The 27,264-nt window shown below is 45.9% G+C and overlaps 3 non-coding genes and 2 pseudogenes across 3 annotated transcripts; 3 read left to right on the top strand and 2 right to left on the bottom strand.

The window, feature by feature from the left end:
- Window positions 1-2,337: 2,337 nt before the first annotated feature.
- Window positions 2,338-7,277, bottom strand: LOC117858138 (uncharacterized; annotated as a pseudogene).
- A 379-nt stretch (window positions 7,278-7,656) lies between these two features.
- On the top strand, window positions 7,657-25,740 carry LOC140222950 (uncharacterized; annotated as a pseudogene).
- Window positions 11,310-11,396, bottom strand: TRNAS-UGA (transfer RNA serine (anticodon UGA)). Its single transcript has one exon. It is a non-coding gene; the product is annotated as a tRNA-Ser (tRNA).
- On the top strand, window positions 24,591-24,677 carry TRNAS-GGA (transfer RNA serine (anticodon GGA)). Its single transcript has one exon. It is a non-coding gene; the product is annotated as a tRNA-Ser (tRNA).
- On the top strand, window positions 25,380-25,452 carry TRNAF-GAA (transfer RNA phenylalanine (anticodon GAA)). The gene has a single exon. It is a non-coding gene; the product is annotated as a tRNA-Phe (tRNA).
- Window positions 25,741-27,264: the final 1,524 nt, after the last annotated feature.

Below are 27,264 nucleotides of genomic sequence, written 5' to 3' on the forward strand. Positions count from 1 at the left end.
AGGACACTGTCACTATGTAGAAAGATAGCTATTTAGATCCGAGCATTGTTCCTACAAACGTAGCTGAACACTGTCGTTACGAATTGTAACCGTCTACACTTGATGAAACTGATGCTACGAATTGTAAAGGTCTACACATAAGGACATTGTCGCTACGAATTGTAGTTATCTACACCTAAGGACATTATTGCTATGAATTGTAGCCATCACCTGAGAAAGATAGCGAGAGCTTGGACGATGTATGCATATGTGCGGCATGCATCTGGACATAGGGGTGGTTAACGAGCCGGCTCGGCTCAACTTGATGTGGCTTGTTGTCTAAATGAGCTAGCTCCATTCAGCTTGTTAACGAGCAGAAAAGCTAGTTTGGCTTGGCTTGATCCACCTCGACCACATCAATTTTGTTTCCCAGTTTGAAGCAGCAACAAACAAGCATACTTGGCCGTTAAAATACACATACGATTCACACCAACAAATCACAATTCACAAAGATCATTCATACCAACTTAATCCACTACAACTCTTAATTACGATTCACAAGCAATAAATATGATTTCCTTCCCAGTTAAGAACACAAAATAATTCCTAAAAAGATAAAAAAAAATACCAAACAAACACCATGAGATGTATACAGATGACACAAATGACGGGCACTGGAGCTGTGGAGCGTGGACGAATAACTGAATCAAAATTTCCATCACTTGATTTGATTTTGGTCTCTATAGGTACAACCAATAACACTTAGCCTATTTAGAAATTGGATTTCCAAATTTTCACACCATGTTTTGGAGTGCAAGCATTTAAAATGGAAAGTATGCACTCTATAGATTATACTTGTTGAGTTTAGCGAATTTAGAAGGTTATTAGCTAATAAAAATGGGAGAACGAAATAGGAAAAGTGATATGTATGTTTATGCCCTTGAAGGTGTAGGAAGGCAGCTAGCAGCTCAAAGAGCTGGTCACGCCATCTTGTTTGACGTGATTGTGCCTTTAGTCATGCCAAATGGTGTGGCGTGACTAGCTCGCCACATCAGCTCCACGTTGTACTCGATTTTTGTTTATATCATCGTGGCATATTGGTCACGTCATTGCATGTACCAAAGAATTTGGTGTGATCAAAAGGGCTCCTTTGATCGGGGTTATTTATAAAATTTTAAATTTAAAAGGGTTAAACTAAAATAAAAATTCGAGGAAGAACAGACACGTCGCTTTCTCCGTCGGGGCTAGTGTCACCGGCATGCACCACATGACATGATTCAAGCTAGGACCCGAGTGACATCCCCAAGGAAAATGGGTGGGTGCTTGACTGCTCGTCACGTGTGATGTTTCAACATGATGTGGCCTTGTTGGATTGATCGTTTATTTGTATGCTTCTATATGCTTATGTCCGTTTTCGAACGGAACATACATCAAATGAAGAGTTTTTAGCGGGATCCCATTACATCTGTGATTGATGATGAAGTTTCTAATATCAACAAAAACGCCAAAAACGAAAACTGTCGAAAATTGAATTTTCATTATGATGGTTGGTAGCTCCGTAGAAAAATTGAATTTTCATTATGATGGTTGGTAGCTCCGTAGAGGAGTAATAGACGACGGGAAGGGAGTAAACAGTGTTGTTTTTGTCATATAAGGATGAGACGATTCAACATCTAGCATGTGTTTGTTTGGGAACGATTCAACATCTAGCATGTGTTTGTTTGGAAACCAAGTGGTTTAGGTTGGCTCAATCCCTATTTTTTAGATTGGATTCAACCCACTTCGTGTTTGGTTGAATAGGTTAGATTTATTCCAGCTTTCTGTTTGGTTAGAAAGATTGAAAAGGGAGGGAGGGATGTTATTTTTGATACCGTTAGCACAAGTTACCAGCAAGTTCCACCTCTAAGCTGTGGGGCTCGTATGTCATCCGCTCCTCTATTTTTTCCCACATCTTATCTTCTTCCTCTGCCGGTGCCCCTATGCCTTAATCCTGCACCCCCAAAGCCCCCTTGCAGCACCCCCGCCACCGGTGCCTCCAAACCGCTGCTCGACTTCTGTTTTAGAGGTGAGCATTTTAGACCCAGCCCGATCCACGGGACGCTGGCTCGATCCGCGGGCTTTTCCCCATCCTGGGAGTTTCCACCCGTCCAGGTTTGTTGTATGGCCGAGTTTTAGTGAAAACCAGGTCCGATTTTTATATCAACCATATATAAACATGTCACTACAGGGATCACGGCTCACGGAAATGGAAAACCATGTGTTGTGTATGATCACAAGCTTGTGTTCTGTATGATGCTATATAAACAGAGGCGACTCGCTCGTATATTATTGTTCGAAGTACTAGTGTACTACCTCGCCTCGCACACAAGCGCAACTTTCGATTAGATTTTGGTACGTGGAGAAGTTCAAAACACAACACCCGGGCCGCCCTGCATCAGCCATCAGGGGGGTTTCCGCACCAAGAACAAGCTAGCGGCCGGCCTAGCGCCGCCGTGGCATGCCGGTGCCCTCTTCGCCCATGGCGCCGACGTCGTTGAGCGCCTGCCCCGACATATGGTCCGCCGCCTTCACCCGCAGCATCACGGCCTCCTCGGAGGCTCGGACTCATCGTCGCCCCCGGTTCCCGGAGTCGGCGCCGCCGCCTCCCTGCCGCCGCCGCCGCCGGCCTCGGCCCGCTTCCGCTCCACCACGTCCGTCGGCATCACCATCTTCTCCCCGAACGCGCCCATCGCGCCCCTCGCCTTCCCGTAGATGTTCTCCGTCGCCGCCCGGCCCCTGCAAAAGCACAACACAACAAGCATCCAGCACAACGGCGGTCACGAGCGGCTCAAGCGTGCTTAAGCGCAACACAGCATAGAGTTTTGAGTACTTCTCCGCCTCGGACGGCTCGTGCGTGCGCGCCGCCTCCTCCTTGGCCTTCTCCGCCGCGCGCCGCCGCACGTCCTGCCCCTGCTGCCACGCCGACTCGTCCGTCTCGCCCTTCTTCCCCACGGCGTCGCCGGCGAGCGCCCGCCGCATACCCTCCTTCTTGTCCGCCGCGTACTCCTTGGCGCTCTCCATCGCCGCCGCCGCCGCCTTGCCCGCCGCCGCGTCGGCGGTAGCACTGCTGTCATCGTGCCAGGCGCCGCCGCCGGAGAAGGTGCTGCGGACGGCGCCCATGACGGACCGCGCGCTCTCCTGCACGCTGCTCAGGATGCCTCCGCCGCCGCCGCGGGGGCTGACGGGCGCCGCCTCGTGGACCTGTTCCCGCTCCCGCTCCCGCCTCGACGCGGCGAGCTCGTCGGCCGCCTTCTGCGCCGCGGACCGCGCGTGCTCCTCGCGGCTCCTCTGCATGGACGCCATGGCGCACCAAACAATGTCTTCTGATCCGAGCTAGCTATCGGCCGGTGTCGCGCGAGCTTTCTGGTCGCTGCTGGGTGGGAGGAGCGCCGTGGCGCGACTGCGCGAGGCGGTCAGGCGGACAATAACGATGCCAATCTCAGAGGATGACGCGGCGGCGGGCGTCGCGCTGGGCGCCGCGTGTGAGGCTCTCCGACACGCGCCCGCGCACGCAGGCACGGTGCTCGATATGGGATCCTAGGGAGAAGCATGAGCCTTATAAAAGCTAGGATTCGCGAAGTCAAATGTTCAAGAAAAGACGGACGGAAGGTGATAGAGTTACCTTGCTTCCTAAGTAGCCCTCTTTCTCCACAACAAAACTAAAAACAAACAATGAAAATGACTTGAATATTGAAAGTAGCAAGGTACTCCACTACGGGTACGGAGGCCAGATAGAAGGATTGAAGAATCCTGATGTGCAGTTCCGGGGAAGTGAAGAAGGAGACGATGGGGAGGGAGATGGTGAGGAGACGATGTTCCAATGCAGTAGGGTTGCCGTTTCCTCCGCCCCGGGGAGGGTCCTTTTTTTTTGTACTAATCGAGCTTTACCCAGGGTTTCTTTGGGCCAACGCACAAGCTATTCTTGAGGGTGCCGAAAGAGCCATTTTTCTTGGTGCAGCTGTTTTGGCTCGCAATAAAGCAAGGGTCCTGATCGAGCAAGACTACGTCCTATCTATCTACCTCTCCAAACACAATATCTTGAGTACCTATGATGGTGACTACATCTGCTGGCATGTGATGTTTGGACATAGAATCGAGTCCTTGTGAATGGGCAAAGCCAGGTGCTCTTATTTTACAACGGTAGGGACGATTACTCCCATTACTGACAAGAAAGACACCAAATTCACCTTTAGGTGCTTCAACTGCGGTATAGGTAGAAGGAGCTGGTACGGAAAAACCTTCTGTATAAAGTTCGAAATGGTGAATTGAGGTAGAGTAGACCGATGATCCGGTAGTCATTTGGCCGGCTATGGAAAGAAAAAGCTTGCATCTGCTCCCCCTAAACTATAACAGGTCCCATCTCTCTCCAAACCTAACGTGGTAGTTTCCCATCATAAGGCTTTCCATCTATAGATTGATTGAGCCATTACCCACCAAGGATCCCATTCGTTCAGAACTCAGTTGACTGCTTCTATAGATAAGGCGGAACGTCCTTAGTTCAGCATTATAGCACATAGTCTCCGACGCTACTACAGCGCTTCGCTAACTCGAAGCGCCTCGCTATGAGAATGACGCTTCGCTAACGCTCGGCTAAGTCGTCGAACCCTCGCGCTGACCATTCGCTTTCTCAGTAGCGAAAGCGCTTCTCTTTGCCCCTTAACTTAATCTTAATTTAATAAAGTATTTGGAAAAGAAAGAGATTCTTGGTTTTATTGCTCCCGCTTCCTCATCTGCGCTCGTCAAGCCAACTTTGCTTTTTGGGAGGTGAAAGAGGAAGCGGACATTTCGAAATGACAGCATCGAAGATATCTATATACACAGGAACGCTTATTCCGGACTGCGTTCCGGAAAAAGTAGCCTACTTGACAGAAAGGGCGGGCACTCTCGGCTCGGAGGTAGGCACTCTCGTCTTTCAACCCCACCGTCACTTTGAATTTAGTGGGGCACTGTTTACTTACAGCCTCTACGAGTTGCAAGTGAATGGGGCCGGTGCGTGTGAACGGAAGGGTTCATCAAGCCATTTTAACCCCTAAACAAAATAGGAAGAGGGGTACTTGACTAATAGGGGGCAATTGCATCGCACCTGACTGTGAGGGACCTCTTGATACCTTATGTTCACTTCCTAACTAGTAGCCGGTTTCCTGTCGCGGAAGCCTTTTCCCAGTGCGCGGAGCCCCAACGAGGAAGGTGTTAGTGCTTTCTCATGGGGTCAATAATGCTAATCCCTCTTTTTGTGCCGGGAAGAAGATAAGAAAAGGCGAAGCCTTCTCTTGGTTTCCCAACCTGTTGCTTCTAAAGGCTGCCCTCTCTCGGCTGGATTTTGGTCCAGCCTACTACGAGGATCCCGTATCCCGTACATCGTCTTTCTCCCTCCTGGGTTCCCGTGGTTCCTATGCCGCCGCGTTTCCCGGTCCTTTTCTTTTAGTGCTTCGACCCGAAGCGATAGCTTGACGCGTTTTCCGTGGATAAGATGGCTGCGCTCCAGCTCACTAAAGAATGGGACGGCAGTGGTCCGCCGGCAAGCTCGTTCTGATCTTGGACGCAGTACATTGGAATCCTGAAGCACCACCACGAACGCTACCGCGCGTGCGCCTGCGGTGCGGTAAGGCACCACCCTGTTGTGCCAGCAGCCAACTCCGGCGTGTCAGCTTAGTTATCCTCATCAAGCCACAACCTTGATGTCTAGCTTCCCAACTGGTAGACGGTTCCCTTTCCCCCGGATCAATGAAGAAGGGAGAAGTCAGTTGATTCTTCCGAAGAACCGGAAGCGAAGCGCTATGCCGGGGCGAGGGGACGGGAAAAGAAACTGCTCCGAAGAAAGATATTGGGGTTCCCAATGCTTCTCCACGCCCAACGAGATGCGCCAACCTCGGGATGCTTTACTCCTAACCCCACGACGGTTCCGAGACGGAGCTTAACCTGAGTCTCGGTTAAGAACGGCGATGATCTACGTTTCACACGGCGCACGATTCCATGGATAGTTTCATTCGAGATCGTGATGGAGGACATAGCTTACGATCATCGGCTTTGATCATGCCACTAGGCATTTGATTAGGACATTGCACAATGATCCGAACACTTTGTCGCATCTCTTCGATACGAATACAGTAACGATCATAGCGATCTCCTCTGGTACCTACTGGTACGTCAAGATCCGATTGGTCATGAACATCGTAAGGTGCTGCTCTTCGCGAATCCCAGCATACCCCAGGTTGGGATGGGTAGGCCCACCACTTCACTTTTTCACTTTCACTTAGGCCCGGGCCAAGTCAGTGGGGGACCCTGTCGGGCTCCTTCCCCCCCAAAACAAACTGTACGTGGGAGTTTCCCTTCATACGGCTCGAATCATTCTCAGATGCCCCGAGAGGCATCTTTCCTTATGATCTGGTGGTTCAGCAAACGAGCACCGGCCGCAACAGCAAGGAACTATGACCAATAGAGTCAGACACAGAGCGTCATACTTCTTTATCTTGTGATGGTTGAGGAGTTTCTTTCTCAGAGGGTGCGGGACGCTTGCGGAGTCCGTACCTTCCGTACCACCACAGGTCGTTCTTGGGCAGATCCCGCTCCTAAACATAAGGGAGGGATAGGGGGAAAGGGGCCGGGCCTATCATATAAATAGGGTTGTAGAAAGACCACGTATTTTCATTCGACGTTCCGGGGCGCCCGATTCGATCAACGAATTTGGCGAGCTGATCTGCTTTGATCCAGGAGAAAGCCCAGTCAGCCACCTTTTCGGTGCAGGTCACGTGACCTACAGCTCGGCCTTCGCTTTTTGAGACTTCCTCTACCCACATCTCTATGTGCCCGCAGCACTTTCATATGGAGAAAGATGGGCTTACCATGTTCCATCAATAGCACCTAACCTATGCCGATTTTGGCGGACCGTGCTCCACCCCGGTGAACTCATGCGGTTCCGACGTGCCCAGAGGCCAGAGGCGAATCCGTTCACGGTCCGTAGGACCAACACCATTCGAAGGTTGATGGCCCGCCCCGCCTAGAATAGGAATCTTTGACTGGGCTTACACACATTCGCTCACTTACGCTGTCCCCCCTCAGCTCACCCTAGCCCCGGGTACGTCGTCTCCAAGGCTTCACACAAAATCTTCACTGACAACATATGCATGCTTTTGTAGGGTCGGGCAGAACCGTTGTTGCCTGATGGGAACTTCCCCCATATTGCTATCAATGTCTTCATGTCGCACGACCTCTTAACATTACACCACTGAATTCCCAATCCTTTGCTTGCTGTGCAGTGACAGTACCAATATCCACTAATCGTTGTTTCCAGATACGGTTGCCGGTTGACATCTCTTCTAATTCGTCGATACGAGAAGCAAATTGTTGTGTGGAGGAATCAATATCTCGACATAAGCCAAGAGGCAGATGTTGTGCCACTCCACCAGGTCGTATGAAACTGGCATGCATCCTGGCTCCCGGGACTCTTTCATAGAATTCCAACAATTTCTCCCGCTCCTCAAAAGCCCAAAGGAACGGAGTTGATGCTCCCACATCCATAGCATGAGTAGTTGAAGCAAGTGAATGATTTGAAATTCGAGTTATTTCACAGAATAACACTCGTATATATTGAGCTCGTAATGGTACCTCACAATTCAAAAGTCTCTCTACGGCTGAAGAATGAGCGTGTTCTTGGGCCATCGTAGAAACATAGATAGGGTCAACGACGGAACGAACAACGAAACTTTACGACAGCTTTTTCGTACACGTTCACTTGCATCACATACACAAGTGCTCTCTGAACCGTGCAATAAGGTCACCCATAACACGGCTCTCCCACTGGAGTTACCTTAGCCCCGGGCCATGCTATTCCATGATATTGGAAAAATGGCAGCCTAACTACTTATTATCATCGTCTTGAAAGCTGGGCGCCTTTTGAATATGAGTGGGGCTCCTAGTCTAGGCGGCGCCTTCGTGGAGCCAAACCGAAGGAAGAGCAAAAGGGCGAGGCCACACCCGGCTTCGAATAGGAGGGGGGCTTAGCTCTGGATCCCGCCTGCTTGCAGAAATGAATGGATCAGAAAGGGGGCTGGGTTCTATTTCCGGGCCGGGCAGGAGGTGAAGGCCAGAAGAAGAAGAGAAGTGCGCCTTCCCGGTAAGGAAGAGGATAAAAAGGTGCTGTCATCTATCTCGACCTGTTTCCCGAGGCGTTGGAAATGAAGACCGGCTCAGAGAATCACTGGCGTGCTTTCTCTCCCCCATCGTTTCGCCAACAAAGAAGTCATCCTTGACTTGACGATTGACCATTCCATCCCTACCGAGCCGCCTCTTCGAAGTATTTACCTCTGCCTTTATTTTTTTCTCAAATAAAAAAGAAAAATTCAAGAACCTCGTCTGTGATTTAATCGGCCCTAAGGGAGTTTACTCGACCCATTCTCCAGTCTCCCGCACTGCTCAAGTGTGCGACTCCGTATGAGGACCTCCTTCCCTTTTGCTCTGCCCACTCTCCGTTCACACGGTTATCAAAGCGGAGGAAGGGTGGGCAGCAGGTACCACGAGCCCTCTGTCCCACACATCTATCAAGAAGCAAGTGTAGTTCACCGGTTCCACCGAATGCTCCTATCTCTCGGCAAAGATCGTGTGAGTGTGCAGTTATGCTTCGGATGCTTCGCCATGGAATAGATCGACTCAGTTCCCCTTCTTTTCCGGTGCACTCGCTTTATATCTCCGACACACAAGGAAGGACGCGGTGGGAAGAAAGCAGCCCTAGCCTCTGTCCGGTCGATCATTCCGCTGGCATCTTGCATTCACGCCTCCGTTTGACTGCCGCTCGGGAATGTAGTTGTAGATACGTGAGTCTTAGTGGGTCGTTGGCTCCACCTCTTATCTCCTTCTACGACATGCTGTAGTCGTCGCCATATTCAATATGTCACTTAGTCATATCTGCCTCGCTGCGGGTCAGCACCCCCGAAAGAAAGGGAGGGAGGACTTCATTCAGTGACTCCGCGATCGCCCTCTGAACGATAAAAATAAGGTAAAGCTTGAAGATAAGTTTTGTACTCGATTAATTTCTCAGTCCCTCTAGTCGGGTGGGCGCCGGCCGGCCGGATCCCCCTGAAAACCGTACGTGCGGGTCTCCCCGCATGCGGCTCACGCCATTTGAGGTGGCCCAGCCCAGCATTCATTCGCAAATCCTGTAGTGAAATTGAGACTGCTCGACCAGCAAGAAAACGGATGCGCGTTAGCGCAACGGCTTTCGCGCTAGTTGCTCAATCCCTTGCTTGTTCGGAAGCTAATTCGCGTGTAGGCAGCGCTGTCTGTCTACCGTTGACTGTATCTATTCATTGATACATTGGCTCGCTCCCCCCCTCTTTTTCCAAGAATGAATGAGCTGCTCGGACCTTCCATTTCCGTCAAATGACCCGGCTTCCCCTGGCTCTTCCACCGTCCGGGCTCCCTTTCCTCCCTATGCTCCCCCGGCGCAGGCCCACCACGCTTCGCGCCAGCGGCGTTTTCGCCAGACGGTCTTTGCCAGTAGTGCCATCCTCCCCGCAGGCTGTCTGTATGGGTGGGTTGTCCCTTGCTGCTACGTTCTGTTAGGTGCTATGAATTACAGGAAATTAAGTGGTTGACTTGGACAGCAGGCGGGTTACACGTTCCACTGTGCCGAGATGTGAGGTGCAGGTGGTGATGATCACCCCGGGGTATGCGCTAGCGCCCTTGACGGGCACTCCAGGACCCGCCTACGCTCGTGAAAACCCAGGTCGGTCCTCCGACCAGATGTGTGGATAACGAGGCCACCTTCACAACCTTCTCCCTTCTATCTTTATCCAAAGTCAGGTAGAGCGGTTCGCTTGAGTTGCTCAACCGTCCCTTTGCCCGGTGCTCATGACGCGCTACGGAACCTCCACCGTGCTAGCGGCATAGGAGCCTACTCAGCGTCAGCGGCTTCGTGCCGCACTGGAGTGATCCAATATGTGGTTCCGCACGTTCCACCACTTCTCCGTTCATTTCCAATACTGATCGTGAAACACCATGAGCAGCAGGATGTTGAGGTCCGGAATTCGAAGTGAAATTCTTGATTTGCCCGTTCCTAGTCGTCATGGGAAAGAAATAAGAAAGAAATAAGAAAGAGATTATTCCCCTAGAGCTTGTCCAGTACCACCAGTACTCAAAATGCATCTCCGCGCGTCTACCTGGCGCTTTTATTAGCCGCCTTGCATGCAAGCGAAGCGCTATTGGCGGCAATTAATAGCTCACTGAGCGATGATTGATGCAGTCAGTCAGTGCCCTCGATTATTCCAGATAGAAGGATCATGGCGCCCCGGAAGCATTCCATCCAGCAGCAGCATCTCCTTCAACCACGCGAGGACAAAACTGATCTACATTCGAGCGTTCACCGCACAGAGGCGATCTCGAACACTACCTATGATAATAAATCCAAAGGAAAGGTCGATAAAATGATTCAATCTGACTTTATTGGTATTCTGGATTGAGTAAAAAAAGGGATATATGAAGTTCAAGGCCTTGCCAAAACCGTCATGGCCCTATTATGTATAGGCCGTACTAAGCCAATAGCGAATAACAAACTCTTTCCTGCTCCCTCGACCTTAATTCACTCCCATCCTGTCAAGCCTCAGCTGCCAGCGCATTGTATCTATTGAAATGTGGCAAATTGATACAAGTAGCTAAAGATCTCGCATCCGACATCTCCGGCCGAACGGTTAGGCAACACTAGGGCGCCTGGGTTTCCGTTTACCAAACAAGATGTCGAGAGGCGAACTCTGTAATTCCCCTCCTGCAAAAGTGATAGCGGCTGTAGCATCCGTGTGGAAGAGGGTAAGCTTTCGGCAACACCTTTTTCAGATTGGAAAGGATGAATACTTGTGTTGGGTCCTGCAGACCAGGATAGCCTCAGATCAAAACCTAAATGTGCCAGGGGTTGATCATAGAAGCCAGGGCAATAAGTATTCAGGAATTTGAGCGCTTATGTAGCTAATAACTCTGCCACCTGAATACTTGATTCATTAAGGTCGTCACCCTATACCCGGAAGTCTCTATCGTTTTCTTTGTCTGTTAAGCTTCACAGGGTTAGGACTCCTTAAATCAAACAGCAATCGCTGTTTATCAACCACTCACGGCGACACCGAGATCTTCGACTTAGCTCCCACAGGTCATCCACCCGGGGCGGAAGATAACGAAAGGGAGACAAAGTCCTAACTAAATCAACACACAATAACCTAAACCTTCTACCCATTCCATCCATCATATCCGTCGAGTCGAGGAGATTCGTTCTTATCTATAGATAAGGCAAGAGAGAACTTATGCCCTCGCGGATGGAGAGGGATTCGAACCCCCGGTATTCCTATCAATACTTCGGTTTTCAAGACCGACTCTTTCAACCGCTCAGACATCCATCCCTGCGCTCGCCCGCCCTATCTATCTGCGCGCTGGCAGGTAGGGGCAACTCTATGTGATTCGCTACGCTTACTTGCGCCCCACCCCGTAAGCGGACTCTATTGCCTAGCGGTTAGCGGCACTTTTCCGGTAGTACGAATCGCTACGCTTCGCTTCTTTCTATATGATAATATGCACCGTCGGTTGCTGCGCTCCCTGCGGGTAATAGCAAGAGAGTGAAGAACGAACGATCCTCAGTCAGCAGTGAATGAGTCCGACTCGAGTTCGTGAGTCAAAGGCGTGGCAAGAGAGCGAGTTCGACTCGCGAACGATCCGCAAGTGAAGGACCGATCCTTTAACGCCAGTACTGTTGCGAGACTGGTACTTGGCGGCTCACGAGCAACATATAGACTAAGGTTGCCCATCACTCCCTCGCTCCTTTTTGAAGGCCCACCGCTCCCCCTTTCTTTAAGTATCTATCCCGGCTTGCATTTTGGGGCGAGTACTACAGTTCCTCCATAATCACACAGAACGCCCAGCTTCGCAGAGCTGCTCTCTCCCCAGTCCACAGCAAGGTGTGGAATCTGGATCTACTGTGTGTTCTGACTCTATTGGATCAAGTCAGATACTAAGCCTTCTACTACTACTACTTAGGTTAGGAGATAAAATGCTATATTTAAGAGATTGGACTCTCTTACTGTGTTTTTTCAGGGCTGTTCCCGAGCCAGGTTCCCTGGATCCATTCTGACCTAAATGGATGAATGAAGAAGGGGGCGAGCAGATACGACAGCCACACACACTTCTTTTTAGCCGAATAAAGCCGGATCTACTACACGGCTAGGATCAGAGAAAGATTGAGAAAGCAAGATCAAACCTACTCTACTGTCGATTCAAAAGGTAAACTGCCCCCGAAGACTACTTTATCAATGAATGGATCAAAGAAGGAGGCTCTATCTATGTCATCGTATATAAGGGAAGAAGCCCGCCCCTGATCGAAGAATGAAGAAGCTAGCCCGGGTAGACTTTAAGAGCTCTAGCTCTGCCTATCCGTCTCGCTCCGTCTTGGAGGTCATAGAAAGCTCTTTTTTGCCTAGCCTCGCGCCTGCCTCTCACCTGAAAGGAGTACCCGAACAAAGGGGGAAGCTTGGTTTAAGCATATTTCCCTCGCCCGAGGATACGAATCCGAGCTATTAATTGAAAAGGCAGGGAAGGATATCTCGGAACTACAGCCGTCTACTACTATTGAATCCGAAAGAGGAGCCTACAACTATTTAATTGATTTATTTCTTTCATTCGTGGGGATAGCATCATTGGATAAAAGCGCTGGGAATCGTATTTACTACGTCGTATTGGCCTAAGCTGGTGCTGGAAAGGCTTCCCATTCCCAAGTTTACCCCGAGTAGGGAACCGTACCTGTTTTCCGACTTTCCGAAACCGAGTCAGGATGCTGCGATAGAGGATTTCATTTGATGAAAGCTATTGAATAACAAAAAGAATATTTCCATTGGTACCGTTCCCGCCATTTAGAAAGGAGGTTCCCTTGATCAAAAGTTGGAAAGTTGGTATTGTTGTTTTGGTGAGTCCACAGCCGTGCCGTAGGATAGCATTATTCTATTTCATCCTGTGGGGATGACATTACAAATAGATCCCTTGCCCTGGTCTAGCGCTGGGAATCATAGGAGCAATTCGTATTGGTTTTAAGCCGAGAAAAGGGACTATCGGAGGATGTGTCGAGCCGTGGCCTAGCCCAAGCTGTCGATGATCACCTAGCGCTATCATTTAACGTAGGGAACGTACGCTACTACGAATGGTTCTACACATGCCGTAACAAAGCTAAAGGAAGCCGATCAATCGAGTAGGAACCAACACCGTGGCCGTTGTTCGAAAGTCAACCGTACCGTTGTTGGAAAGAATCGAAGCCGAGGACTCTACTACCCGGAACTCAATACGATTCAACCAAAGCAAAGGCTTTGTTAGAGGAGCCGTTGGATACAACCCGGAAGTAGGAACCATAACCGAAACTAGACATATGAGCCGCAATCGGGGTAGCCGTTGAAGGGGAAGTAGTAGTGAAAGTTGGACTCTCTAAATATTCTCCAGTCTATGGGCATGATTACTACAATTCAAATCATCCGATTTGCTTTAAGGAAGTGTGGGTGTGTACTACTCTTTATCTTCTTTTAGCAAATATTTGTAATTTATGTCCGCTTCGCCCCTCCCACCTAGTACTAGCTGGATTGCCCACCCAGTAATATTAATAAGCTTTCCGACCCTATCCTTTAGGCTACTTCCCGACTTCCCTAATAAAAATATACCATACCAAGTTTCCTAATCCTACTAGCTTGCCTTCCTATTTGAGAACCAACCTACTTGAAAGGCCTAGCCACAAGAGTGCCTCCCCGATAAGTGGTTGTCTACTTCCTTGAAGCCCTACTTCCCTTGAGAATTTCTTTAAACAAGTATTGGCGTAGGAAAAGGGGATTCTATAAAATTAGAAAAAAAAAGCATGTGCTTTCGCTATCCCGGTATTCGCTCGCAACGCAAGTCTCGTATTATTCGTACTTCTAGAGTAGAGCTCGTACCTCTATATACGCATTTCTCTAGCGCTAGGTTCGCCTATTTCTGGTTTAAGCATTGATTTCCCAGCTATATTAGAATAAGCTGTTCCGCTGTTCCGAGGAGAGAGATTTCGAAGCCTTTGATGCACCTGGCTGACTGAATCAATGAAGTTCAATTGGCGGCTTTGTCGGTCAATCACCCGTGGCTACTGCTCTCTTCTCCCGCCGCTTATTCATTCAGGCAGTGGATTCGAACCACTGAAGGATTTCGAGTCCTTTGCTCTAACCACACAAACAAGGATTTGCAGTCCTGGGAACCTTTGCTTATTCAGGGCTCTTCAATAAGCAAACTGGCATTTTTTATCATCTTTTCACTATATTCTATTTGCGATAGATGGTGATCAAAGAGCTTCTTCTTGCAGCGGGGCATCTTGGATCGGGCTTTCGCCCATTGAAGACCTTGTCTTGTTGTGGAGCCCGGGATAGAGGAGTTTTCTCTCTTTCTTGGAGTCACCAAGAGTGTGGGGAGAGGTGGATCTTCAATCAAAGGTAGGAAGTTAGTCTTGCTTGCCATCGTGCCTCTTTTGACATGCCCCCTATTATCGGGATGTTCACCATGATTCCTTATTCTGGGTGCTTCCCATTGTACGGATTCCTTTTCTTTGCTTTTCATATTTCTTGGGAAAATGTATTAGATCCTTGATAGACGCCCCCCTCCCTTAAGACCAACTGCTAGAGTTACCTTCCCGCTCCGGAGTTCACTGACCGCTTGGGCGAGGGCAGGATGCGGGTACCATGCCAGGTTGGAAGGCTAGAGTCAGAAGTTGAGTTCTGAGCACGGGTTTGATAATTCAAAACTTCTATTTTTACTGCTACTAAGGTTCCGGATCACATTTAGGTCAAAACGTGCCTAGAAATGGAATTTCCTTGATTACAGTCTGCCCTGGAGCATACGTAGCTCCATTTTGAACTTCTGCCCTTCTCTTCTGCCTATTCAGAAATCTTCTATCTATCAACATAGCATTATAGATCGCGTGAGAAGTCGCCCGCCCATTTCCAGAGTTCTACGTCTGTCCTGGCTCCTTTCATTCCATGCATTCCTTTCCATGCATCATAGTAGTCTTCCTCTCCTTTTTGTCCCAAGCATTCTCCTCATTCTATTCCATCCAAGGCTCCTCATTCATCCATCGGATAGGACGCCAAATCAGTTGAACAAGACAGAGAACGATGAGAAAGTTTTCTTGGTAGCCTTGGTCTCTAAAAGGGGTTCTATCCCTCTTCCGTCCGCTTTCTTTTTTTTGCACCCAGAATCTCCTTGAAGTAGAAAGGGAAAGCCACTCGATCACAGCCTGACTTCCTCCAGATGAAAGCATTGGTAGTGACGACCGACTGTTTTATTCTTCTTCTTTTCTTTAGACATTTTTTATTCTCCTTTTTTCTTATCCGCGTCGAAAGAGATCGATCGGGGTCAACTAGCAACCTCTTGGAAATGATCCGCCTTCCAACCTATAGAAGAGACTTAAGGTTCAAAGATTTTGATTCAATCGAATCTACTCCTGCTATACTCCAAATATATTTAAGACAAATCCGCCTCATCAAAACGGGGGAAGGACGAATAGGAAAGGAAATAGGAGACTTCTACCTTGAGATCTGCCTAGTAACCTCCGAGGGATTTTGATACAAAAAGACCAAACAAAATCTTGATTCTCATTACAAAGTGCAGCCAGCACACCTATTTCCCCTTAGCTGGTAAAGGCTCATCATTCAGTCAGGGCTTTCTCGGACCAACCAACTACTTACTATATCTAATTATAATGGATCCCTGTCGGACAAAGTTTTAAGGTTTTCTTTCAGCAAGAGAGAGAAAATGAGGAAAACCGGGAGCAGCGGGCGGCAGGACTCGAAGCAAGAAGTTCGGTCTGTCTCCCATTTCTGGTTCCCTTCTCCCGGCCGGAGTGTTGAATCAATGGCTCTTGCAACGGCAGTCTTCTTTCTTTTCCACTTTGAACGCATGGTTTTTGGCTTTCAACAGTCTCTAATTACCTTGAGACCCTCTTCTTGAATGAGCCAATATGAACTGGTAGATGATAATGCTAGAATGAATCAGAAATAAGTGATTTGATGGAAGAAAAATGCAAGAACGAGTTAAAAGCCCTTTCTGGAACCAAGCAATGCCCGCCCTGAGAGCTGCCGCGATGACGTGGAACCTACCACCTACCCCCCAAAGAGATGGGATAGAGCGAAGCCCCGCTTACTTTGATTCTACTAAAGCTAAGCCTAATATTGCAATGAAGCTAAGAATGAGTCAGTTGTGCTACTGCTTCCATTCCTCGCATTCAGCTTGAAGAGCCATATTGAACAACTATAAAGAGCATCTACCACTGCTCGGATTAGCCTCCCTCCTATCATTCTCATAAGGATTGGCTTCCGCTTACTTTAGGTCTTGACTTCCTATCGGGATAGACAGCTCAGATTACATGCTTTAGATTGAAGCTACTGCTCCTCTTTCTTTCATTAGTGCACCTCTTATTCTTCATCCTATCCACCATAGAATACTCTCTTCCAGTCCTTTGATCATATAGCCATCCATCTTTCATCAATGAAATTGTTCCGTATGGGTAGCAAATACACATATCAGAAGAGCCAACCCGAAAGCACTTGCTTCAAAGAAGAAGCAGTTACCAATAAATTCCTGTTTCAAGTCTGTATATCTCGATAGAACCAATTCCAATCCAGGTAGTGTGAACAGAGGATGTGGAAGTTCTGTTTCCTTGCCTTGGCTCTAGAAGTCCTGTCGGCGGACATAAGACGGAACCCCGGTGGTTTGAAGGCACGTAGCCACAGTGTCTAAGATTGAGCAGGCGGGTACGGTTTCGGAAATGACATATTGAATAGGTCTGTATACCCTCAAGGGAGTTCGTTCCATAGAGATCTGACTTAGAAAAGGAAGCTCTGCTAAAAGCTAAATCGCTAATAAGTTCAAACATCAAAGGTACCTGTCTACATCTACCTACCCTAAGCTACTAAAACATCATCAACAACAACATCGGAAACTAGATGAATAATTGAAACAATCGGGATGGATTCAGACTGAATTCAATCAACAGACAATAGAACTTAAAGAGTGCTTGTGCTATTCGATGAGCTAATCTTCTCTCTTGTATTGTGAGCGGTGCAACCTACCGGCAAGGAATGGAAAGTTACTAATTCCACAATAAAGGCTCGACATCCTTGGGGTGATCTCGTAGTTCGTACGGGGTGGAGACAATGGGCTCGGTCCATGGATTTTCCTTCCTTTTGCCACATTTCCCTCAAAGGGTTGAAGGGAGGAGATAGTGCATCAAGCTATTCGCAAGGGCCAACTTGATCCTCTTACCCTGGGATCCCAGATGAGGGAAGCCTAGGAGAACCGCCTACTCCAACTATAGTACATACTAGATCTGACTAACAGCCCATCCTACCTCCTCTACCTGTTTTAGAACCTATCTTTTGTCTTAGTAGAGTCTTTCAGTGGCATGTTTCAGTCCTCTTTCAACTCGGTTGGTGTCTCCTGTCCTCCGGTTCTTCTCTCGTCTTTCGTACATCTACAACATTCCATTCTACTTACTTTGGTGTAATGGAAATGAAACGAGCCTAAGAGCAGAGTAAGTAAGGACTTTGCCTGGTTTGAACTCCAAAGTCATTTACGCCCTGTATTTCCTTTGATTCTTATAGCCTTCGTGTCAAGCGAGCAGTCCAATTGCATCAATAGCAGCAGCTTTTATCTCCGCATTCACTAAACGAAATGCGGAACTCATGTTGGTAATTCCCTCAGTGCTCTACTGTCTTGAACTATTTTCTTTAGATGACATGGAGGCTTTAGTGCCACGTTCAAGCTAAAAGCTGTGAAAGCAAGTCAAGCAGTGCCAGATGATGATAAAATAGCGGCGCATCCTTCTTTTGAAAGTGACCAAACGGGACTTTGAAGCATAGTATCAGATGCCTTATTTTTTTAGTTAGGATCTCCTTCTCACTCCAAAGTATGGTTGGTGTATACTTGGCCTTTCCCACTGTAGTTTGGAGCTCACCCTTTATTTACACCGACCCAATCTACAATCAAAACAAATGTAAAAGAAAAGGTGATAAGAAAGAAATCTAGCGAAAGCTAACTGTCAGCTATAAATAAATGCTTTTGCTTTCTATCCAGCAGCTGATGCTTTTTATGTAGTAAAGAAGGAAATTTTTGGAGTTAGCACGGTACTGAGGTCTCTGGAGCGAGTGACGGATTATCTCTTTCGGAACATTAGAGGTTGTGGACAGCACTCATAGCTCCTCTATTTCTCAAGGATCTATGCTTCCTGTTTGCACTCTTTCTAGGCTGTCTTCCAGTGCGATAGAGAAGCTGGCAGTGAACGGATTCATCCAGCAAATGTGGCCATACTACTAGCTCTGGCTAGTCCTTGCTTCATGAGGTACATACTTCTTCCGGTCTGCTCTGTTGCCGAGCTTTCATTCTCGGACACCTACATTCCCAACAGGCTAGGGCAAATACATGATGTCGGAATGATTCCCACACCTGGATCGAATGCTCCGCCAAAGTAAACCTAAACAATTAATTGAAGGAAGTGTCGCCCGGCATCGATTTCACGTGTTGGTTGCCCAACCCGATAAGTAGTTTTTGAATGATTCGCGTTAGCCAGGAGTTAGAGATGTACTTTCTATTTCAATGAAGTAACCAACCAAAAGAGAGTGTTAGGTCTGGGCTAAAAAATCTTCCTATTCGTACTGGAAAACTGGAAAGAAAAGAACAAGCTGGTAACGAGTTCCGGTAGAAACTAGAGGCCCCTTCCCTTATACTCGCAGATGTAGAGAGGTTGCCTCTCTTCTTGTCTTGAACTGCGTAACCAAAGCGATTCCTGTTGATGGATAGGTCTGACGAGGGCCAATTTCAGTTCGATTCTGAAAAGTAGCATGCATATAAGCTGTTGCCCTAACAGAGTCTGTCTATTAGCCAATTTCTTCAGCCTTAGCTCAGTCTATTAGCTCTTGTTGCCCTTAGCTGCACTGGTGGGTGAAATTACAGTTTTGTTATGATAAATCACTCGTGGGATTGAAATCATTCGTTCGGGTCACCTCTTTTTTAAACACTTGACCAAGCCTATTTCTATCTAATCCGTTGGCTTCTTGACTTACCTTCCTTATTGCGCCTGCCCCTAATTGGAGCTCTTCTTATCTATTTCTATACCGAGAATAGCTTTATTGACGGGCTGAACGAACCCCTCACTTGGCTAACTCAACAATCATATGTCTGAGAGTCTGGTCTAACTAAGCGGATTGGAGGCGGGCATTTTCATTTCAACGTAGCAGTAGGGAAAGTGATTTCGGGGGGTTAGTACACATGGGCAGTTGGGACAGTTACAGGTAGTTAAGTTCGGTCTTATTCTTATGGGCAAGTGGTCCTAGAATCTCTCTTTCCTTCTCTAAAGTATAGCTTTACGAAACTAGAATATGAGTAAATATAGAAATAGAATAATAAGAATATCATATAGCCGTGTATTAGTAAGGATAGGTTTTGGTGAGTAGTAGTTCTTGGCATTAGTAAGCTAGCTTCACTAGACTATCTATGACAGGAAAATCGGTAACCTAACCTAGTGGAGTAGAAAATGAAGTAGGTCCTGGTATGATCAAGCTCTGTCGTGAGCCGGTGCTTGAACCGTGGTTGAGGCTGCCGATGCCTCTCACATTAGCGAAAAGACCTCCCGGCCGCTAAAAATAAGGCTAGCGAGCCCGCCTTCCCTAATGAGAAAGAAAACTAGAACTATTATAGCCTTGAGTATAAGCTGGGAACTCTTTCAGACTAAAGAAATAAAGGAAGTAAAGCTATATTTCGATCCAAGCCCTAGGTTTGGCTCACGCCCGGAAACCGATAGTACAAGGGTCGGTGGAGGGGACCCTGAGACCTATGGGATGAGATTCTAAGGAGGACTGAGAAGGCAAGACGGATATCAAAGGATTCTCTTCGGTCAGGGCTTATATAGGCTCTTCAAGACGAATGGTATCGATGCACTGCTCTCAGGCGAGATTGAACACGAAAAAAAGGTGCATCAAGGCGTGAATAAGGAAGAACTCACCTTTCTCGGTTTTCAAATTGAGGACCAACTGTGCTCCGAAAGTGAGAGAAGAGATCTGACTCACCGACATCCACATCAAGAGAAACAGACGAAGCTGCTCAAGCAGAGCTAGAAACGGAAGCCGAAGCAGCATCCAGAGATTTGCATATTATATATGTGACCACATCAGGGATTAGCCCAGCCGGTAAGAATGGAAGAGGATTTTTCGTATCACATTCGTACTGACTTAACAGGATCCGTCTCCCAGAGTAATATTATGACAGTCTCTCTTGCCCCCTTCCTACTTACTTGAAACAGGAATTTATTGGTGCTCAACTGCTTATTCTGCTTTTTCATGGTACCGGTATAGATAGATAGAAAGCGCATTCAATAGTTGTATTAGATAGTTTAGATATAGTGACCCACTAGTTCGAGATGCACTGACCTTGGCCATTGCCTGCTAACTACGGTCATTATATGTAAATTCGGATCGCACACCGGAAGCAAAGCAAAGATCAGGGGATTGCCAACTTGAATGAATGTAATCCGGTTACGGTTACGGTGTAGGGGAGATTTGTCCAATAGGGACATAACTAGTTGCTAAGCCCAGTCAGTCCAGTATGTATGGTATGTCCAGTAAGGCTAGTGAAGTAAAGAAAGTAAGGAAAGGCAAGTCAAACCTGACTCTAGAATATGGCTCAAGAGATTGAATATAGGGAGGAATGAATCGGGCATCAAGTAAACTAAGGCATCAAGGAAAGTAAGACTTGAGGATGGAAGGGAGGAAGGAGCCAATAAGCCACCGTCAGTGTACCAGTCATTGGGACAGGTGCCGTGTGTTCGGTCTACCTGCCTTTAGTACGACCCGGATGAAAAGATGCTGACGAGTATTAAAGGTTAGGCCAAATGATTCTAAGCTTGAGGACCCATTCTATACGGGCCTAAATGCTGGAGTTTCAGAATGAAGTCTACTTCTTACTGACTTTCTTAGAAGGCTTCCTATATGCTTAACACATTGACGTCTAAGGCTAAGCTTTCTTTCTAATGGTAAGCCGGGGATCTAATAGTCCACTTCACCCTAGCTCTCTTTACGTCGATATAGGTTGCTTTTTTGATGACTAGTCCCATATAGACGGTAGGCCTTATTTTCTACCTCCTCTACCTAGTCTCACTTTTACTAAGGAGGAGTGAAGTTCCTCTAGCGTATCTAGCGCTCGTCCCTCTAGCGATGGCATTTCTCTATCGTAGTCATAACCAATTCGTTGGGAGTACCGCGCCTAGTATATTGGAACCGGGGCCTCTGTCTACCGGGTAACGGTCGAAACAGCCGAGTAGCGACAGGAAGCTTTCTATGTATTCAAAAGGTTCTCTTCTCTTAGTGGCGTGTCACTCAATCTTGGTTGTCTTTTTTGGAGTGTACTGGTCGATCGTCTTCGAAGCTTGCTTGGTCAGCTTCTCTTAACCGCTTATTTCACCTTCTTTGCTAGGATATTCCTCTTCTTGCCTAGGATACTTCTCCTGCTTGTAGAATTTGTCTTTCTTGAAAGTTTATGCCTTGCATGAGCACTGTAGCCCGCCTCCCTCATGGGTACTCGTTATGTGGGTCTTCTAGCTCTTAAGTGCCCATCTCTCAGACAGAGGAATTTAGAACGTTTTTATGGGAAAGGAAGTACACGTACTCCAAGAAGTTCTTCGTTTCGGAGCCTTGATGATCAGAAAGTTTAAGATTACTTGCATTTTGACATGAGTGTGTGAAAATTTGTCCATCTAATGCATATTCCTATCTTTTGTCGTCAATTGATGGAATGACATTTGATTTGTTTTTTCTGATTCCATTTGATTTCAGTTTATCGATTTTCTTCAACAGAATCAATTCCATTGAATTGATGTTTAGAGATTTGACAAATGAAAGATAAGTTCAATCTATCTTTTTACTTCAAAGCAAGGCTATCCATTTAGCTTGTGATGATTGTTAGAATACTGGAAATCTTAACCGGTAGGAAAGTGCCTTAGCCAATTATGTTTTTTTTCTTGTTCTGTTCTTGGCAAGATTAATATGAATTCAACTCAACCCATTTCCCAAACAAGAGCTTTAACCGATTTACCTATTTACTACCTTTTCTTGGAATTGAAGGTCAGATACTAAAATCGAGGGGCGGTTCTAGTTCGTGCTAGCTAACGTATAATTGGTTTTCCACTTTGAGATAGAAACATATGCAAGCCTATCCGAACTTGCGATATAGAGCACAAGAAACATGACCCATTTCAGGCGCTATACGGCTACTTTTCCTAGATTTTAATGGATCGGACGAAGCCCTTTTCGTGCGATAGATCACAGATTTCTGGCCTTTCTGATCGGTTCTATGGACCAGGACCGGATTGTCCCTTCTCGATTTATCATAGAATGGCTCCTGAACCCTTTGACGCAATAGGAGTTGTTCCCAGTACTACTTGGTTGTTCTGAAGCATCCTTTCTTTCGAAAGACATGCGAATGAACTACGCATTCGACCCTTATCAACTAGGTCATCACTTGTACCAGGTCTTAGAAAGGCAGCTGCGGCACGTCTTCTCTATGACGTTAGGGCAAGGCTACCTCGCCTGCAATGGTTAGTGCGGTAAGGATAATCGGATGTGAACTAGCTTGCTCTGCTTGCGGAGAAAAACCAACCAAGAGGCGATGGAACCCTCAGAAAACTTCTAATATTGCCCCGGGCAGTACTGGCCATAGACTTGAGCGCAAAGGACAAGAAGGCAGGAGCTGGTAGACAATTCAGCACAAATGCTAGGTGCACGAATGCTATCGAGTACTGTGGGAAGGTACTCACGCTAAACCGACAGTGACGCTGGCTCCATACCGGATAATGATTGATATAGCAAGGCAATTTTCATTGGTACCAGAGTAATATTTCACAGTGGTTAGTGAAGCTTTCGGAGGCCTTATTTGCATAGTGGTTGCTAAAGATACAACCAAGAATGTTACGCACGTGGGTATACTGAATAACTGCGTCCTAAAAAAAGGGGGAAAACTCCAAATAAAAAGAATTTATCCAGAATACAACTGTTCCATCCTATTTTTTAAGGGAATAGGCAGTCTTTGTTCTTTCTTTATCTGGAACTACTAATAAATTATGCTTGCATGCTTGTTTCATGACATTTCCTGACAAGTACCAATTTGACCACCTTGGGCAGGGCCTATTCCCAGGTGCCAGTTCTCGAAATGCGTATCGTGATCCTAGTATCGGGCTAGGATTAGCTCCGGTCTCAAACAAGCTTGACCGAAGAGTCGTCCTTAAGGAAGGCAGGACTAGATACTGATTCATTCCTCTCTATCAATCTAGTTGAAAACTTTACTTCTTGCCTATTAGGACAGAAATAGCTGAATCAGTGAAATCAGTATTTCTAAGCCCTAGTTCAATCTAGAGGCCGTCACGAAGGGATCCCTCGGGTCAACAAGCAAGGGATGAGCGCTTTGTTGCTAAAGCGCATACGTTTTCTTGCTGGGTAATTATTAATAAAGTTTTTGTGTTGTTGATTCCTATTCCTAGGTGTTGTGCTTTTTCCCCTATGCCGCCTATTGGTACTAGTGGAGTAGGATTGGCCTGTAATACAGAACCTATAGGTGGTGTAACCTTTCGCTCAATACTCAAATCTACAATTGAAGCATCTGAGGCTGCATCAATCGAGGATACACGACATAAGGAATTGTTAGATCTCCAAACCTCACCTTCACCAAGCGTGGGTTTCTTTTACTAATTTGGTTTGGTTCTCTCTATGCGAACCGCCCCTCTTTCTCGTAAGACTGAGGTGTAGGGCTAAAAAAAACAAGATAAAAGAGTCAAATCGCACCATCTCTAAATGCCCTTTTTTCTCCAGAGGTTGTCGGAATTATTCGAAAAAAATATTGGCTACGAAGAGGTCTTATCAAGAAAATTTCCATTTATACGGGATCTAGGCATAATTAGCAACCCATTCTATATAGAATGATTGATTTTCATTACTTCACAAAATAACATAAAAACAAACAAATTCGATTCTTATAAATTCTTATAAATAGATCCATATGTTCTAAATGGATAAGAGAGATATGGGCTTTCCGCCCAGCTCAAATTGTCTCCTTTTCCTTCTGTTTGGACAAAGAGAGATATGAAATATTTGAATCAGATTGGATTTCGTAGTATACCAATGAGCCAAACTATTACTATTTCATCTAACTTGAATAACCAAGGACTGAATTTTACTATGGATTCTGATAACTCGAGAAGTTTTGATTTGGTTATGATCCAAAGAGAAAAAAGAAAGGTTTAACAAGCCATGAGAAAATAGAGTAAAGTAACCATACGTTCTGTTTGCAGAACGTGTATACGCCACGCCATACAATCGAAATAGAAACATGGGACGATTCCGGAATTTTGAATAGATCCGTGGGGATGAGAGAAGTTGTTGTTGAGAAATATTAAATTGGAAAGGAAGTCAAACTCCCTATGGAACCCGTGATCGGTTGTACCTGTACTTGCAGGGATACGAAAACTCGCTATTCACTCAGTTTCTGGTCAATAATAAGATTATGTAGGAGAGATGGCCGAGTGGTTCAAGGCGTAGCATTGGAACTGCTATGTAGGCTTTTGTTTACCGAGGGTTCGAATCCCTCTCTTTCCGTTTCTGTTAATTCACCAACGTTACCGACCACAATGTATCAAATCAAATAGATTTCCGCAATAATACCTTTATTTGATAGAAATTCATTATTCCAAATTAATTACTTTGGTACGTAAAATACAAATGAGCAAAAAAGAAAAAAATCCTACTGTAGATAGATCCATTTGTGATACATGAATGAGAAAATACGGATTAAGGCCCTTTCGCGAAAAGGGGATAAAATTCTATGAACCTTTCTTATTTTCGTTAGGTTCAAGTCTGACGAGAATAAAGAGAGAATCCCATTCTACATGTCAATACCGACAACAATGAAATTTATAGTATTCACTAAGGTTGATCCGTCGACTTTATAAATTGTGAGGGTTCAAGTCAAGTCCCTCTATCCCCAATAAAAAGCCCATTTTACTTCCTAACTATTGTACCAACCTCTATTTTTCATTAATGGTTCAAACAAGATTCACTATCTTTCTTATTCTACTCTTTCACAAACGGATCCGAACTTACTTCTTTGGATCTTATCCCATTCATACAAATGAACATATTATAGTATAGGCAAGTAATCCCTATTATTAAGTAAGTCATTCACAATCCATATCATTATCCTGACATTTACTAAGTCCAATTTTAGAATACTTTTTTCTTTTTTAGTCCCTTTAATTGACATAGATACAAGTACTCTACTAGGATGATGCACAATAAATGGTCAGGATAGCTCAGTTGGTAGAGCAGAGGACTGAAAATCCTCGTGTCACCAGTTCAAATCTGGTTCCTGGCACAGAAAAAAGGATCTACCGAATAGGTATTGATGCAAATTACTCGAGATGGATTGGGATACATATTCTATAATAATATAGAAGGAGTATGATTTTTTCATCTAAGTAGATAAATCTCTAAATAGAGACACTTCTTTTTCTTTAGGGTCAAAATCTCGGGTTCTTTTCTTTATGGTACAGAAGGAGGTGAGATTAGGTTCCCTTTTCTTCATTTTTTCATTTCTTATTCTGCTATTCCGAATATTTTTATATTCTTGCTTATCTTACTTTCCTAGTTGTTCTAAGTAATGCGCGCGGTACAAAGTTGTTCTAAGTAATGCGCGCGGTACAAAGTTCGTGGTAGGGAACTTCTTTGAGTCATCGTATTTTTCTGTTTATACGAAGGAAATGAATATGTGATTTTCCAAATTGGAGAATCGAAATGAAGCCCTTTTTTGCTCAGTCTATCTGGACCCTTTTGTATAATAGGAATTCATTCTAATATAATAGGTATTCCGTTTCGTCTAGGAACAGAACGTAAAAATATTCCTTGACTTGAATAAAATCTGGAGTTGTGTTGTATAAGTGAGCATGAATTTATTATCATTCAATGAGCATCTTGTATTTCATAGAAATTGGGGGTTATATAGTCCTTACGTAAGGGCCAGCCTATCCAACTTTCAGGCATTGGGATACGTTTAAGGCGTGGATGATTATCATAAGAGATTCCCACCATATCATAAGATTCGCGTTCTTGAAAATCGGCACTTCTCCAAATCCAGAAGACAGACGGGATTCTAGGATTATCCTTTTGGGCAAAGACTTTTATGCTGCATACTTCTTCTTTTCTATCGGTACCATACTGTATTCTCGTAAGATGATACACGCTAGCTAAAGATCCACCAGGTGCTACGTCATAAGCACATTGGGAACGTAAATAATTGTAACCATATACATATAAAATGACAGCAATGGAATCCCAATCCCCTGCTTTTATTTGTAAAGTCTCTATTCCTCGGTGATCGAAGCCCAAAGATCTATGAACCACCTCATGTTTGACTAGCCAATTAGATAACCAACCCTGCTGCATTGTCTTGATCTCTCCCCCTTTGTATAAATATTTCACATTTCGAATGCAAGTTTGAAAGATTGCCCTGCTCTTTCTTTTTCTGCACAAAAGAGCCCTTCCTAATTCACTAATTTGTAGGAAGATACTGGACTTTTGGATTTGAAAAAAGTTTCAGAAGATATGTCTAAAGTAGACGGTGATTGATAGAGCAATTCTTGCTCGTAAGTTCCAGTATGAGTACTGCGCCGAACATAAAGCTTGTGACTGGTAGTAAAACATCGATTTCTCTTTTGAGATAGAGTTCGATCCTCAACTATTTCTCGCGATATCTTCTTACGAAGTTTTGTTAGGGCATCTATAACCGCCTCCGGTTTAGGTGGACAGCCCGGCAAGTAGACATCCACAGGAATTAACTTATCGACTCCCCGAACAGTACTATAGGAATCCGTACTGAACATTCCCCCAGTAATACTACAAGCTCCCATAGCAATGACGTATTTTGATTCAGGCATTTGCTCATATAATCTCACTAAAGAAGGAGCCATTTTCATTGTTACCGTACCGGCTGTTAAAATTAGGTCCGCTTGCCTAGGACTTGATCTTCTTGGTACCAATCCATAATGATCAAAGTCGAATCGCGAGCCTGAAGCAAATTCAATGAAACAACAACAGGTACCATATAGAATAGAATAGAATAGAAGGGGCCATAAACTGGAGAGTCTTGACCAATTCGAAAGATCATTTGGTGTAGTTGAAATAACGGAAT

Source organism: Setaria viridis, chromosome 5 (genome assembly GCF_005286985.2).
Source record: "Setaria viridis chromosome 5, Setaria_viridis_v4.0, whole genome shotgun sequence".
NCBI classification, from domain to species: Eukaryota; Viridiplantae; Streptophyta; class Magnoliopsida; order Poales; family Poaceae; genus Setaria; species Setaria viridis.